This window comes from Ipomoea nil, unplaced genomic scaffold (assembly GCF_001879475.1).
Source record: "Ipomoea nil cultivar Tokyo-kokei standard unplaced genomic scaffold, Asagao_1.1 scaffold0470, whole genome shotgun sequence".
In the NCBI taxonomy this organism is placed as follows: domain Eukaryota; kingdom Viridiplantae; phylum Streptophyta; class Magnoliopsida; order Solanales; family Convolvulaceae; genus Ipomoea; species Ipomoea nil.
This window is the reverse complement of record NW_017616898.1, coordinates 294897-309316: the sequence shown is the minus strand read 5'-3', so window position 1 is coordinate 309316 and position 14420 is coordinate 294897.

Here is a 14420-nt window from a genome sequence, read left to right as displayed (position 1 = left end):
CGGCCCAAAAATCACGCCGTTTCCATAACCCAGCATTAGAGAGCATACAACGAGCTCTTTCCGATAGAGTCCTGTTCAAACGTTCGGCAACACCATTCTGCTGGGGTTTACCAGGCAAGGTCTTGTGCCTAGCGATTCCATTTGCCGCACAAAAGTCATTGAAATCTGACTCACAGAACTCCAAGCCATTGTCTGTCCTGAGCTTCTTGACTTTTTTACCTGTCTGAGTCTCAACAAGTATTTTCCACTTCTTGAAAATAGAAAATGCCTGATTTTTATGTTTCAGGAAATAGACCCAGACTTTACGAGAAAAGTCATCAATAATAGACATAAAATATCTATAGTCTCCCATAGACTGGAATTTAGTTGGTCCCCATAAATCAGAATGTATATATTCCAATACATCTTTGGTACGGTGTGTAGCAGTAGAGAAACTAACCCTCTTTTGTTTCCCAAAAACACAATGCTCACAAAATTGTAATTTACCCATACCTGAACCAACAAGGAAACCTTTCTTGCTCAGGAGATGCATGCCTTTCTCACTCATATGCCCCAGACGCATATGCCATAATTGAGTGAGATCCGCATCAGACATCGATGAGGATACCGCTACTGAACCTGTCACAGTACTGCCATGCAAGACATACAAGCTTCCAGAACGAGAAGCTTTCATGAGAATAAGAGAGCCTTTTATGACCTTCAAAACTCCACCTTCAGCTGTGTACTTGCACCCCAGAGATTCCAAGGTGCCCAATGATATCAGATTGGGTTTCAAATCAGGAATATACCGAACATTGGTAAGAGTCCTGACAACGTTATCATGAGTTTTAATCTGAACACTTCCAATTCCACTAACCTTGCATTGGGTATCATTACCCAGCAAGACAACTCCACCATCAACCGGTTCCAGAGAGATGAACCAATCTTTGTGGGGACACATGTGGAATGTACAACCAGAGTCCAAAATCCACTCGGTTTCACTCCGTTTCTCACCGGAGCTAACAGATAACAACACATCATCATCTGAATCACTTTCAACAACACTAGCTTCAGCGGACTTCTTTTCTCTCTCTTGCTTGTTTTTCAACTTGAAGCATTCAGTCACATCATGACCATGCTTCTTGCAGTACTTACAGGATTTGTTGGACTTATGTCCTTTGGACTTGGATCTAAAATTTTTATTGCTACTCCCTGATTCAAGTGAGCGACCCCTTACAGTCAAGCCTTCTCCTTTGTCCTCAGACTTAATTTCAAAGTCAAACTTTTCTTTGGACGATAGGTTTGACTTAACATTGTCAAAAGTAAGGATATCACTACTATTACCATACAGCATAATTTCTTTGAAATGCTTGTATTATTTAGGGAGGGAAACAAGCAATAAAACAGCACGATCCTCATCGTCAATTATGACATCAATATTTTCCAAGTCCAATAAAATAGAATTGAATTCATCTAAGTGAGACTTAATAGAAGTACCTTCCGTCATACGGATTGTGTACAGACGCTCCTTCAGGTGTAGCGTATTCGCCAGAGTTTTGGCCATGTAAAGCGCATCCAGCTTGGACCATAAATCTGACGCAGTCGTCTCACTTACTACCTCACGTAGAACTTCTTTAGACAGGCACAAAAGAATGGTTGAACGTGCCTTGTCATCCAAATCTTCCCAATCTTCATCTGTCATTGTAGCCGGTTTCTTCTTCTTCCCAGCTAGAGCTTTCTTCAAACCGTTCTGGGTTAGAACGGCTTCCATCTGAACCTTCCAGATAGAAAAGCTAATTTTCCCGTCGAACTTCTCGATATCGAACTTAGTAACAGTCGACATCTTTGAAAATAACTCTCAATTAAACCGCTCTGATACCACTTGTTAGGAATATAGCGGAATAATGCGGAAGCGAAGAATCGAAAATTGAGAATTATAGAAGTTAAATAGTAAGGAAAATATAATAAATGACAAATAAATATAACATAAAATGGAAAATATGAAATATATATATTAATCTCTACAAAGAGAGATAAAAGGAAAATATATATATATATATGCTCTACGTGTGGGACAAAGAAAGAAAGAAGAAAGAATTCTTAATTGAGGTGCATTACAAAGTAAAACATTTATCCTATTTATACAATAAAGAAATGCGACAATTACGGCATGTAGGAGGAAAGGCTCCTATTTCGGTGAGAAATGCAAGAGGGCATGCAACGTGGAGAAGGAAGCTTTCTTCATGAATTTTAGCCACAAAATATTTATTTCTTAACAGATTGATTCATAGATGAATGGAATGGGTAAGAAATGTAACACCAAAACAGGAATGGTAAAGGAGAAATTACGCATCGTACCGCTGTAGAAGCACTTTGGGGTTATATGGAAAAAAGGTTACGTTCTTTTGATGAAGTTTTTTGATAGATGTTTTCAATTCCAACAAACAATTAGTAGCTGAATTGCAGCATGAATTCTTGGCCTCCACCATTGTACATCCAGTAGAAGATGGAAAAGAAATTTCAAGAGAGATAGTAAAATGCAATGAAAGTAACTAAGTATGATGAAGAATTGCAAATACAATGAACTTAAGTAACTAAACACTTAGCGGTTGGCGTTAGCGGATTATATTAAACGGATTTGACCAGCGAATTATATCAATGGTTCGTTAAAAGATATTTGAAAAAATTAGCTGTTTAGAATAACATATAAAATGACATAAGGGTATACATATATTTAATAATAATAATAATAATAATAATAATAATAATAATAATAATAATTGTTTTAAAAAAATAAAAAATATATAATTAAGCAAATCATATTAACTACTTGGGAGATTTATTGACAAAAAGAGTATTCAAATCACACAATAAATTGAAGTGTGAAATTAACTACCTCGCAATGTCCTTGTTTGACAATCAGCTCTTCAATATTAGTATATATTTAATATTTTATGCCCTAATTTTTATTTGCTCTCCCTTATGTCCTGTATTTGATTTCAACCATAACTATACAATTATTTTATTGACAATTATAATCAATCTTAACTATATTATCTTGCATTTTTAAACTTAGAATTACCTATTTAAATACGCAAATTCAACATTCAATTATCTATGCATGAACAATTCTATATAATCTTGCCTTAATATACTTATTTAAAAAAAAAACATTGGGCATTAGCTCAATCGCGCAATTCACGTAAAAAAAACTAGTAATTAAAGACAAATTTGAAAATATCAATGAAAAATTAAAATCTGAACAATCTGAACCATTCATTTGATTTAATAATTTGGTGGACATTTTTTCTAACTCGGGAAAACAAGCACTCCAAAATATAATATATAAATCCAGAGAATTTTATAAGGATTAAGTAATTACAAAGAATATAAAGTAATGGCTTGCTGCATATAAACGTGCATACATTACCAAGAAGAAAGAAGGCCGTCCATGTCGAAGATGATGTGAGTGATGATTGAAGGTTTTAAACTTCGATTCAACAAATCCAGATCACCTCCTTTGCCACTTCAATAGTTTGGTCGCCGGAAAAACCGAAGATCGCGGGCGGAGGAGCTCCATCATATCGCTGCTTCGTGCATGCAGTGGGAGAAGAAATCGTCACGGCCTCAAATTAAAGCTCCGCCATTTACTTGGGTTTTCGTTTGAACAAATTTGGTGCAGAGCGGTGGAAGAGGGCGAGAAAGCTGGGTGGTGACTGGTGACTGGTGACTGGTGAGTGTGGGCGGTGGAGTCAAAAAAGGAGAAAGTGGAAGCTTTGTTATCTCCACCTTTCCGATCTGCAAATGACAGCATGCATTATATTAATTATATTATGTGTGGTTGGGGTGTACAAATACAATAAGTCCATCACTCAACATTCTGTTATAAACTATATCATTACATTATGTAAGTATTTATTACGGCACTGCATGTCTACAACTATAATACATTTCCAGTTGGCTATATTGACTACAAAATAGTTTTTTTTTTTTTTTTTTTTTTACCATTGGAGTAGTTAGAGTTTTTTGCAATATATATATATATTTTTTTCCATACAAGATGAATTTTTTTGTGGAGAACAAAAAAATAATATCACTATTGAAAATCAACATTTTTCCGACCATCCAAAAAATTGGTCGCAAATACGGACCTTTTTTCATTTTTTTGACCGAGGGTTACAATGGTCTTAATATATATGTATTTATATATTAGTTTGAAACATGTATGCTTTAAACAGGCTCAAAGCAAGACTTACTTTGAAGCATTTTTAATGAGCTACATATTAAACAGACTTTTAAAACGTTTTCAAGACAGGTCAAACCAATTGTAGGCTCAGATTGGAGCTTAACAAAAAGCATACATATATGCTCAGGCTCAGGCCTATGCTTTTAGATTTTCGTAACAAGCCTAGACCTAATTTTATAAAGCTCAGCTCGGCTTTCCATCCCTAATTGTAGGAAGTTATTTCTTAGAGTGAGAATATTTTGAGCAAGATATGTGGGAAATGATTAGAGAATGAAGTTCCCTTATTCTCATCTTTACTTCCTTTTATTGGTGTAGGTTAGGGTGGTAAAATATGAGAGTTACCCTTCTTGAACATCATTTTGGGCCAATCTTCATGAACCAGTAGATCAATTAAGCCACTATTAGACCTACCGGTTCTGATGAGCAACAATTATACCATGAAACTGAGTCCACTTTGCAAGATGGACTGGAGTTCAAAATATACAATTTGCATACTGAATGATCACAAATTACATACTGAATGTTCACAATTTGAATTGTAAACATTTAGTATGTAAAGTTGTAAACATACAGTATGTAAAATTGTAAACATTCAGTATGTAAATTCTGAACATTCAATATGTAAATTGTGTATTTTTGGACCCGGATCCACCTTGCAAGGTGGATTTGGTCCACATAATATTTTTTCTTTTGATGAGCCGGAGATATTAATCACAACAAGTAATATTTTAAATGTGTTTGAAAAGACACCCTATAATTATACTGGTTTTTCAAGTGCGTTGCACCAATAAAATAATGCTCAATATTTAATTTTAAATAAGTACTTCAAAGTATATCAGTGTAAAATTATATAGGAGATGTTCATGCATAGGTAATTGAATTGTAAAATTTGTTTCAATCTACAAATCTAATAAGAGCCAATAATGTTAGGTCCTTAACTCGAAAACAAAAAAAAAAATGTTGGTTATAATTGTTTCTTAAAATGAATGGTTGTAAGTTTTGGTCAAATAATTAGTCCTACTAAATACATAGCATTTAAAGTTGAACATCAATGATATAAATCAGGAACTTCGAAAATAATTTGGTTTTCTTGCATTAAAAAAAATATGTTAAGTTTTTTTTTTTCTGTTTAATTAATCTTCCTTTGATTATTTAGAACAAAACTTAATATTATTATGTAAGGGGGTGTATTCAATCATTCTTTTATAAACTATATCATTGACTAAGGGGGTGTATTCAACCATAATTGTTGTAAACTTTTAAAGACTTTTAAAATGATAGATTTTTAAAATTTTTTATTGATTTTTACAGAATCATTCAAAACTTTTAAAAACTTTGTAAGACTTTATAAAAGTCTATATAAAAAAACAATCACTCAACATTCTGTTATAAACTATATCATTACATTATGTAAGTATTTATTACCGCACTGCACGTCTACAACTATAATACATTTCCAGTTGGCTATATTGACTACAAAATAGTTTTATTTTTTACCATTGGAGTTAGAGTTTTTTGCAATATATTTTTTCCCATACAAGATAAATTTTTTTTGGGAGAACAAAAAAATAATATCACTCCTGAAAATCAACATTTTTCAGACCATTCAAAAAATTGGTCGCAAACACGGACCTTTTTCATTTTTTCAACGGAGGGTTACAGTGGTCGGAAATTCGTCGGAATTTCTGACCACTTTTCTTAAGGGGTCGGTATTTCTAACCACTATTTATATGGTGGTCGAAAAAGTTTCGCCAATTTTTTTTTTTCTAAATTAGAGTGTATGTCCGACCACCTTGGTGGATCCCGATCTAAAAAATACACAATTTACATACTAAATATTCACAATTTATCTTTTAAAAATTCATAATTTGTAATGACACTGTAGAAATACAATTTATATTCCAAAGTTCACAATTCCAATACTCAAAATACACAATTTAGGACCAGGGTCCACCTTGCAAGGTGGACCCTGGTCCATGGTATAACACTTGCCTAAAGAATGAAAACAAATAAAATAAAGAAAGCCTTAAGCCGACCAATTCAATGCCCAAACCTAAATAATAAAATAGTTTAAATAATAAAATTGAGTATATCAATAGCTTCTTTGTTTATTAGTATATGTGGTTGTATTCTGTTTGTATTTAAATTTAGTTATGAATAACTTTTTGAAATGTAATCATGGTTATAGCATAATTTTAATAGATATTTTGTTGAAATTAGGAAGTTTTTAGTATGGACCTTGTAGTATTTGGTTTTTGAACTTGCATTACCAAAGTCATTTATGATTGGATGAAAAAAAAACATCGCTAAAGGCACCACTTCTAAAAGTTATGAAATGTCGTAATTTTAAATCAAAGTGGATCTTGATCCATAATATACTGATTGGATTAGAGACATGTAAGCTGCACTTTTTGGGTGGGGTGGGGTGGGGTGGGGGTGGGGGTGGGGGGATAAAAATCTTGTCTAGCAAGTGGATAGTGAGATTGACTTATTAATATGCTAGTTTTATCTGACTGTAAAGAATGCACTGCCATTCTAACGATTTGTATTGTAAATATTTATGTTTATGATTAATGAATTAGCTTTTTATTTTTTTTTAAAAAAAAATAAAAAATGCTAGTTTTGTCTAATTTAGTAATGTTGGTGCTTATTGTCGTAGGGCTCAACATAACCTTTGGAATGGGCATTGATAATGTAAATTAAAGAAAAAGATTAAGACACAATTTTAACATTAAAAGTCAAAAAACATCATAGCCTTTTTGGGATTAAGCCAATTTAAGGGTTCCATTATATTTGATGAAAATAGTATATGTATATATAATGATTAGGTTCCAATTGGAAGGCATTAAAAGAGTTTCATAGTTATGAAGAACATGAAGTAAAGGGGAAGAAAATACAATTGTTATACTAGGTACCAGGATTCAAATTGCATTGTGAACCCTATACAAAAATTATGTACATTCAATTAACACATGTTTTACCTACCGTTAACAGTTCCTATACATGTAAACAAACATTGCATTGTCAACCCTGAAACAAAAATTATGTACCCTCAGTTAACACATTATGTGCCTACAGTTAACAATATAATTTATATACATATAAACATATATGTTGGTCCCGAAAGGGTGGCGAGAAGTCTTGAGGAGGGGGGGGGGGGGGGGGGGGGGGGAGTGAATAGACTTCTCTAACTTTTCAAACTTTCTTCGCAAAACACACAAGGCAAATAACACTTTGGTAATTTCAACTCTAAGTAACAAGCATCAACAAGATAAACAAGAGTGTGCAGCGGAATAAGTAGCGGTAAAGTGTTATGCTTAATTAGTGCGGTGCTCAAAGAGTGATTCTAAACATGCAACACGTTAGAAACACTTGATATGGTTCAAAGATGATATACGTAAAATTTGGCTTGCATGCAAACGTGGGTGATGGAATTAATTAAACCGGGGGTCCGACTTAACTAACCCGAATAAGAATACGAATAGTAAATAAATGATACGAATGATATAGTAAAGGCCGTGAGACCGTAGATTGTATTAAATGCCGTAGAATTGGCTATTATAATAGTATTTTAGGACAAAGTATGTAGGAAATGTAGATCGTGTCCTAACTAGACAAGGTGGGGGGTTTTTATACAACCCCCGCCCCTAACCGCCACCCCCTAAAGCGGGGGGTGGTTAGATCCAAGTTGACCGCGCCCGGGCCGTGCTATGGGGCCAGGCCGAGCCCGTCATGGGCTCGGGCCGAGCCCATTTGGAGGTCGGCCCGGCCTCCGACGTGGCCCGTGCGGGGGCCACGTGGCGAGGCCCCGTCCGGGGCGGGTAGGTTACGCCGCCCCGGGACCCGTTCTTGTCCGCGCCCTCGGGTCGTTGCGGGTCGGTTCCTAATATATCCGTCATCTGTCCCCCACTCTCCGAGCTGCGAGTAATCGTTAGTGAAGGAGAGTAGATGCTCTGGCCGACCTAACAAAATGCCGACCCCGAGACGCCTGTGTCCCTGCGTTATAGGTGCCATCCAGGTGTACTTCTCGCGATAATGATGAAAAACTCCATCCGGAATACAACTCCTTCATCTGTTAGGACACATACACAGTAGAGTCCTCTTAGGTTTTGATCACCTTCTCCAAGTCAACCAATCACATCCATCTCTTCACCTTTTCCCCCCCTGTTTTTGCATTTTGAATTTCAAAACTCCCCCTCTTTTCATCTCCCTCTCTCCTATATAAACCACTTCTCCCCTCTCATTCTACACTTTCACCATCAACATCACACTCCTCCCTCCCCCCCAAGTTCTGGCGAGCCCCCCCCCCCCCCTCCACCGGATTCCGGCGACCCCACGACGGCAACTTCCGGCGAGCCTGCGGCAACACCGTCCTCCAACTTCCCCGTCGCCGAGCCGTAGGCCTGAGCGTGGCATGCCCCTCTCTCCTCTCTCTTTTCCCTTTTCCTTTTTTATTGTTTTTTTTTCTTGTTTCGCACCACCCTGCCGCCGCCGCGACGCCGCTGCTCCGCCATGATGCCGCTGCTCTGTCGCGGCGGCGCTGTCGCGCCACTGCCACGGGGGCGGCTCGCAGGCCGCGCTCCCGTGGTCCCCGGCTGACCCCCCGGGCTCGGGTCTCGGCGAGGGCGGCAACGGCCGTCCCCCATTGCCGGGGACGCGCCACTCCTCGGCGATGGGACAAGCCGGCCTGTCCTGCCGACCTTGACCTCGGCCTAGGGCCGAGGTTCTCTAAACTGCCTCCTCTTTTTTTTTTTTTTTTTTTTTTAGCAACTCCGGCAACGGCGTGGGCGCGCCGGCCCCGGGGTCGGCCCGACCTCGGCGTGGCCGGGCCCGACCTCGGGCCTGGGCCGGGGTCTTTAACGACCACACCTTTTTTTTTTTATTTATTTTATTTTTTTATTTTTTATGTGTCGAACACGCCCCGTTTCTCTTTTATCTCGTAGGTTTAGTCGGTGCATGTACACTTCTTCCGGTTCCTTGGACGATTTTTTGGACTCCGTAGACACTCACATCCTTCCCATGGACGAAACCAGCGACCCCCCCACACCTTTTCCCGCTCATTCCCCCTCTGGGGAGGTCACCATGCCATACGAGGGTCCGTTGGACGCCCATCCTCCCGTCATGGAGGACCCCTTTGCGGTCCCGTACGAGGATCCTGTCCAGCACACCCCTCTGGAGACACTCGTCGCGGCCTCGACTTTGGCTCGGACCTCCGTGCAGGAGTTTGAGGAGGCCGAACGCTATGTTGGGTCTGCGGGCGAGGTACGCCTGCCTTCCCTGTCGGGGAATGTCACCGAGCCTCCGACACCCCTCTTCTTCGGGATTCACGTGCAGTCCCTGCACCTCGGTTTTCGCTTCCCTATCCATCCCTTCGTCGAATCCTTTCTCAACCACTACGGAATCGCACCTGGGCAGTTAGTTCCGAATGCCCATTACTTACCTCTTGCCTTCCTGCTTCGCTGCCACACCATTCGCGTCGAGCCCTACATGGATCTCTTCCAGAGTTTGTTTCAAGTCACCTCGTCCTTCGGCCAGGCCAGTAAGGCGTTCGTGGGCATAGCGGCCCGGGCGCGTATGAAGACGTTCCATGACTTCAATCAGACCAACAGAGATTGGAAACCGCACTCCGCCTTCGTCTCGGTCGGCGATTGTCGCCCGTTCCTATCTTGGAACAACAGGTTTGTGCGCCACAGGGCCCCGCTCCAGACGGCCGCTCTAGCCCGGGACGTCCATGCCTTCCGGGGCGATCGGGGAGAGATTATCATTGGCGAGATGATTACGCCGGAGAACATGCGTAGTTTGGGCTTTGTATCGGATAGGCCGCTACCGCCTCGTATTCGCCCGCGCCTTCTGCGTACGCCCCAGTCGGATGCACGTCCCTTGATCGAGTTGTCGGACGTTGAGCCCCCAGAGCAGTCCCCGGGATCCTCGGGGTCTTCGGGCGAGGTTTTTGCCAAGCCCAGGTCCTCCGGGTCCGCTGTCGGCCCTTCGCGTGCCTCTACTCGTGGTTTGTTCCCCTTTCATTCGCTGGCCCTTCGCTTGTACATATGGCTCATGGATTAACCTTTACTCGTCTCCTTTTGCAGCGAGATCTCCCATCATGTCTTCGTTCCGTGAGCGCGTCGTGGCGCGTGGCCCTATTGCGAAGAGACTGAAGGTTACCGCGCAGTCTGGCGTCCCCCCTTCTGATCCTGGTGCGCCGCCACCAGGAGGGACGCGGCCGCAGGCGAGTCGTCCCCCTGTACCGCCGGCTGTACCGCCCCCGCTGCCGCCTGCCGAGCACACTACGCGGAGCTTGCCCGCTATCGTTCGAGAGGCCCTCCGTACCATTGAGGTATGTGATTCTTGCTTGTGATTTCCTCTATTGCACTTAGTCCTCGATGTTGCTTTGTTATGATTGTGCCTCTTCTCAGGGTTGGGCCGTGTCCATCGTGGCCCTTGTCGAGGCCAAGGAGTACGCTGACTACGCTAGGGGTTGCGAGACCTGCCAGCATTTCCAGGTCACCCCCAGCCGACCCGCCACGAGCTACACCCCCATCAGCTCGGTCATCCCCTTCTCCAGGTGGGGAGTGGACCTAGTAGGAGCTCTGCCCATGGGGTCGGGAAAAAGGAAGTACCTCGTAGTAGCAGTGGACTACTTCACCAAGTGGGTAGAGGCGGAACCGCTGGCAACCATAACAAGTGCCCGTTGCAAGCACTTTGTGTACAAAAACATTTTGTGCCATTTTGGGGTCCCGATGCAACTCATCACCGACAACAGACACCAATTCGAGGGGCAAGAGTTCGAGGGGTTCTGTGCAGAATGGCACATTACTCACAGCCGAGTGGCCGTGTGCTGCCCTCAAGCAAATGGCCAGGTAGAAAATGCCAACTGCACCATTGTGGGCGGCCTGAAAAAGGAACTGGAACCCGCGGGGGGGGGGGGGGGGAGGGCGTGGGTGGAGGAACTCGACGCCATTCTTTGGGCCTACCGCACCACCCCCCGGAGGGCTACTGGGGAGACACCTTTTTCCTTAGCCTACGGTTTCGAAGCTCGAGCTCCAGCGGAGGTAGTCATACCTTCCCGGCGAGAGGAGGACTACGACCCTGACACGAATGAGGAGCATCATAGAATTGACCTCCACCTGATTGATGACAGGCGCGAAGCAGCTGCGATCCGAGCTGAAAACTACCAGAGGAAGACCAAGGCATACCACGATAAGCGGGTCCGACCCCACTATTTTCAAGTAGGTGACTATGTGCTTAGGAGAAGGGAGGCGAGCCAGCCCCAAGCTGGAGGAAAGTTTGCCGCTAATTGGGAGGGCCCGTACATTATAGCAGCCGTGGTCCGCCCGGGCAACTACAAGCTCAAAACTCCCAAAGGAAAGATGATAGCCAGTGTCTGGAACTCAGAGCACCTGCTGAAATTCTACCAGTAGACCTACCACGTGAGAGGTGGGTCTTGGCGTTGCTATTCTAGGAGGAGGACCATTCCCCTCCCCCAATAATGTCTTAGTGAGCGACAGTAGTCGGAATAAAATCGCATGTTACGAAATACATAGTGCGCAGGACCTTTTGTTACAAAGTGGTTCTCATGCAATTTCTCTTCCTTCAAAATAAAAAAGAAAAAAAGAAAAAATCATGAAACAGGGGGGAACGAGTGCTCACTTATGTCTTTCCCCCCACCCCCCCCCCCCCCCCCGCGGACCTTAAGGGGGCAGGAGGTCCGGCCTCGCGTACTAACCCTGACGGAGGACGCACCCTAAGGGGGCACGAGGGCCGACCTCGCGTACCAACCCCGACGGAAGAGCCCGGTGGCACAGTCCTGTCGGACTGTGCTCGAGCAGCTAACGTGCACCCTAAGGGGGCACGAGGTCTAACTTCGCGTACAAACCCCGACGGAGGAGCCCGGTGGTTTGGTCCGACAGGACTGGGCCCAAGCGGTTTGGCGCACCCTAAGGGGGCACGAGGTCCGGCCTCGCGTACAAACCCCGACGGAAGAGCCCGATGACATAGTCTCATAGGACTTTGTTGAAGAGGCTAACACACGGCCAAAATAAATAAATAAATAAATAAAATTGGGCTTAACGCACCTCGGCAGCACCTCGGCACAACACCGGGGTGCACCATGGTCGCACCTCGGCACGTTGCCGAGGTGCACCTTGGCACCACCTCGGCAGCATGCCGAGGTCTACTCGTGCCACACCTCGGCACGCGGCCAAGGCCCAGCTCGGCACGCTGTAGAGGTCTACCTCGGCAAGCTGCCGAGGCCCACCTCGGCGAGCTGCCGAGGTCCACCTCGGCACGCTACCGAGGCCCATCTCGGCGAGCTGCCGAGGCCCACCTCGGCGAGCTGCCGAGGTCCACCTTGGCAAGCTGCCAAGGTAGACATCGGCAGGTGCTGGGGTGGCCACAAAAAATAAAAAAATAAAAAATAACGCAAGTATTCCAAAGAAAGGCGATAGCAGGTAGAAGGTGGCAACCATCATGTCACCAAAGCAAAGGAGCAATAGTCATAACACCCAAGTATGGCTCATGGCAAAAGAGGGAGAACAAGGTCGGCTACTTTGAGGAAGGCGCGGAGCAAGGAGGTGGAGCGGCCCAAGACGTCTCACCTCGACCAACGGCACCTCGGCTTAGGACACCTCGGCCCAAGACACCTCGGCACAAGGCACCTCGGTTCAGGACACCTCAGCCCAAGACGCCTTGGCATAAGGCACGTCGGCTAAAATTTTGGAGCTCGGATTTTTCCACCTAGGGGGCTCGGGTCGGCGCACGGATACTCTCATTCGTTGACTACTACTCGCAGCGAAGAGAGTGGGGGACTCATGATGGATATATTATACCCACGGCCTGACCCGGGGTAGCAGCACGGACCCGGAGCACCTTGGTGGAGCCCAAGAGCAACACGGACCCAGGGCACCACGGAGGTGCCCAAGAGCAGCGCGGACCCGGGGCACCACGGAGGTGCCCAAGTGCAGCACGGACCCGGGGCACCACGGAGGTGCCCAAGAGCAACACGGACCCGGGGCACCACGGAGGTGCCCGTGAGCAACGCGGACCAGGGGCACCACAGAGGTGCCCCGACCCGACCCGGTCCACCCGGGCCCGGTCAAAGTTGAGATCTAACCACCCCGCGATTTAGGAGGAGGCGGTTGGGGGGTTTAGCTTGTATAAAAACCCCCCTCCTTGTCCTAACAAAGGGCGATTCATTACATATTCTACACTTATTACACACTTTGTCCTATTGGATCTTTGTAATAGCCAAATACTACGGCAATTAATATAATACATACGGTCCACAGCGACCTTTACGGCATCGTTCTATATTTCGTTTATTATTTATTATATTACGTTCTTATCCAGATTTATTGATTCGGGTCCACCCCGGGTTAATTAAATCCATCAGTGGGAACTATCAAACCCAGACAGATAAAGATATGCGATAAATCGTAATCGGGTTAGTTTGCAGTTAGAATAAGCATGCACAAAATATATGAGCAGTAAGTAAATAGAGAGAGAGATTTATAGTGGTTCAGAGGTGGTGTAATCCTCCTAGTCCACTCTTCTCCTTTCACTTCAAGGAGGAAATTCACTATTCTTCGATCACCCAGATACAATAGTGAATAAGTGTCCAGCGACACTTTTCCGAGTGCTTCGCACAAAGCTACACTCCACCAAGGTTTTTCGCAAGCTTCTCTTGTTACTCCGCCTTCCCGAGTACTTCGCACCAAGCTGTACTCCTACAACACGAGAACTACGCACAAAGCTACGTTCTCACAGGGTTTTCACAAGCTCTCCTTGTTACTCTGCCCTTTACAACGAGTGCTACGCACAAAGCTACACTCAACCAGGGTTTTTCACTCTCTCTAGTTACTCCACCCTCTTTCTACACTCAGTAGAGAATTTTACAAAGAGATAAAATTTTTCTCTCACTCAGACTTGAATTCTATTGTGTATAGCTCAATAAATAACTTGATGATTGATTGGATATTCATTGATGTAGAATTCGTATACTGCTCTTGTTCAAGTGTCAATATGTCTTCAAGTCTGCTTGGGCAATTTATAGCTAATGAAAGTCATTTGCCCGTTGATCAACTTTCGATCTCGATCGTCCATTTTGAATTGTAGTTGATCAAAAGATATTGTCAACTTGATCTGAAATATTAGGTAGATGTCATTTCTCCTTTTGTCAGATTATTTGAATAATTTGTCC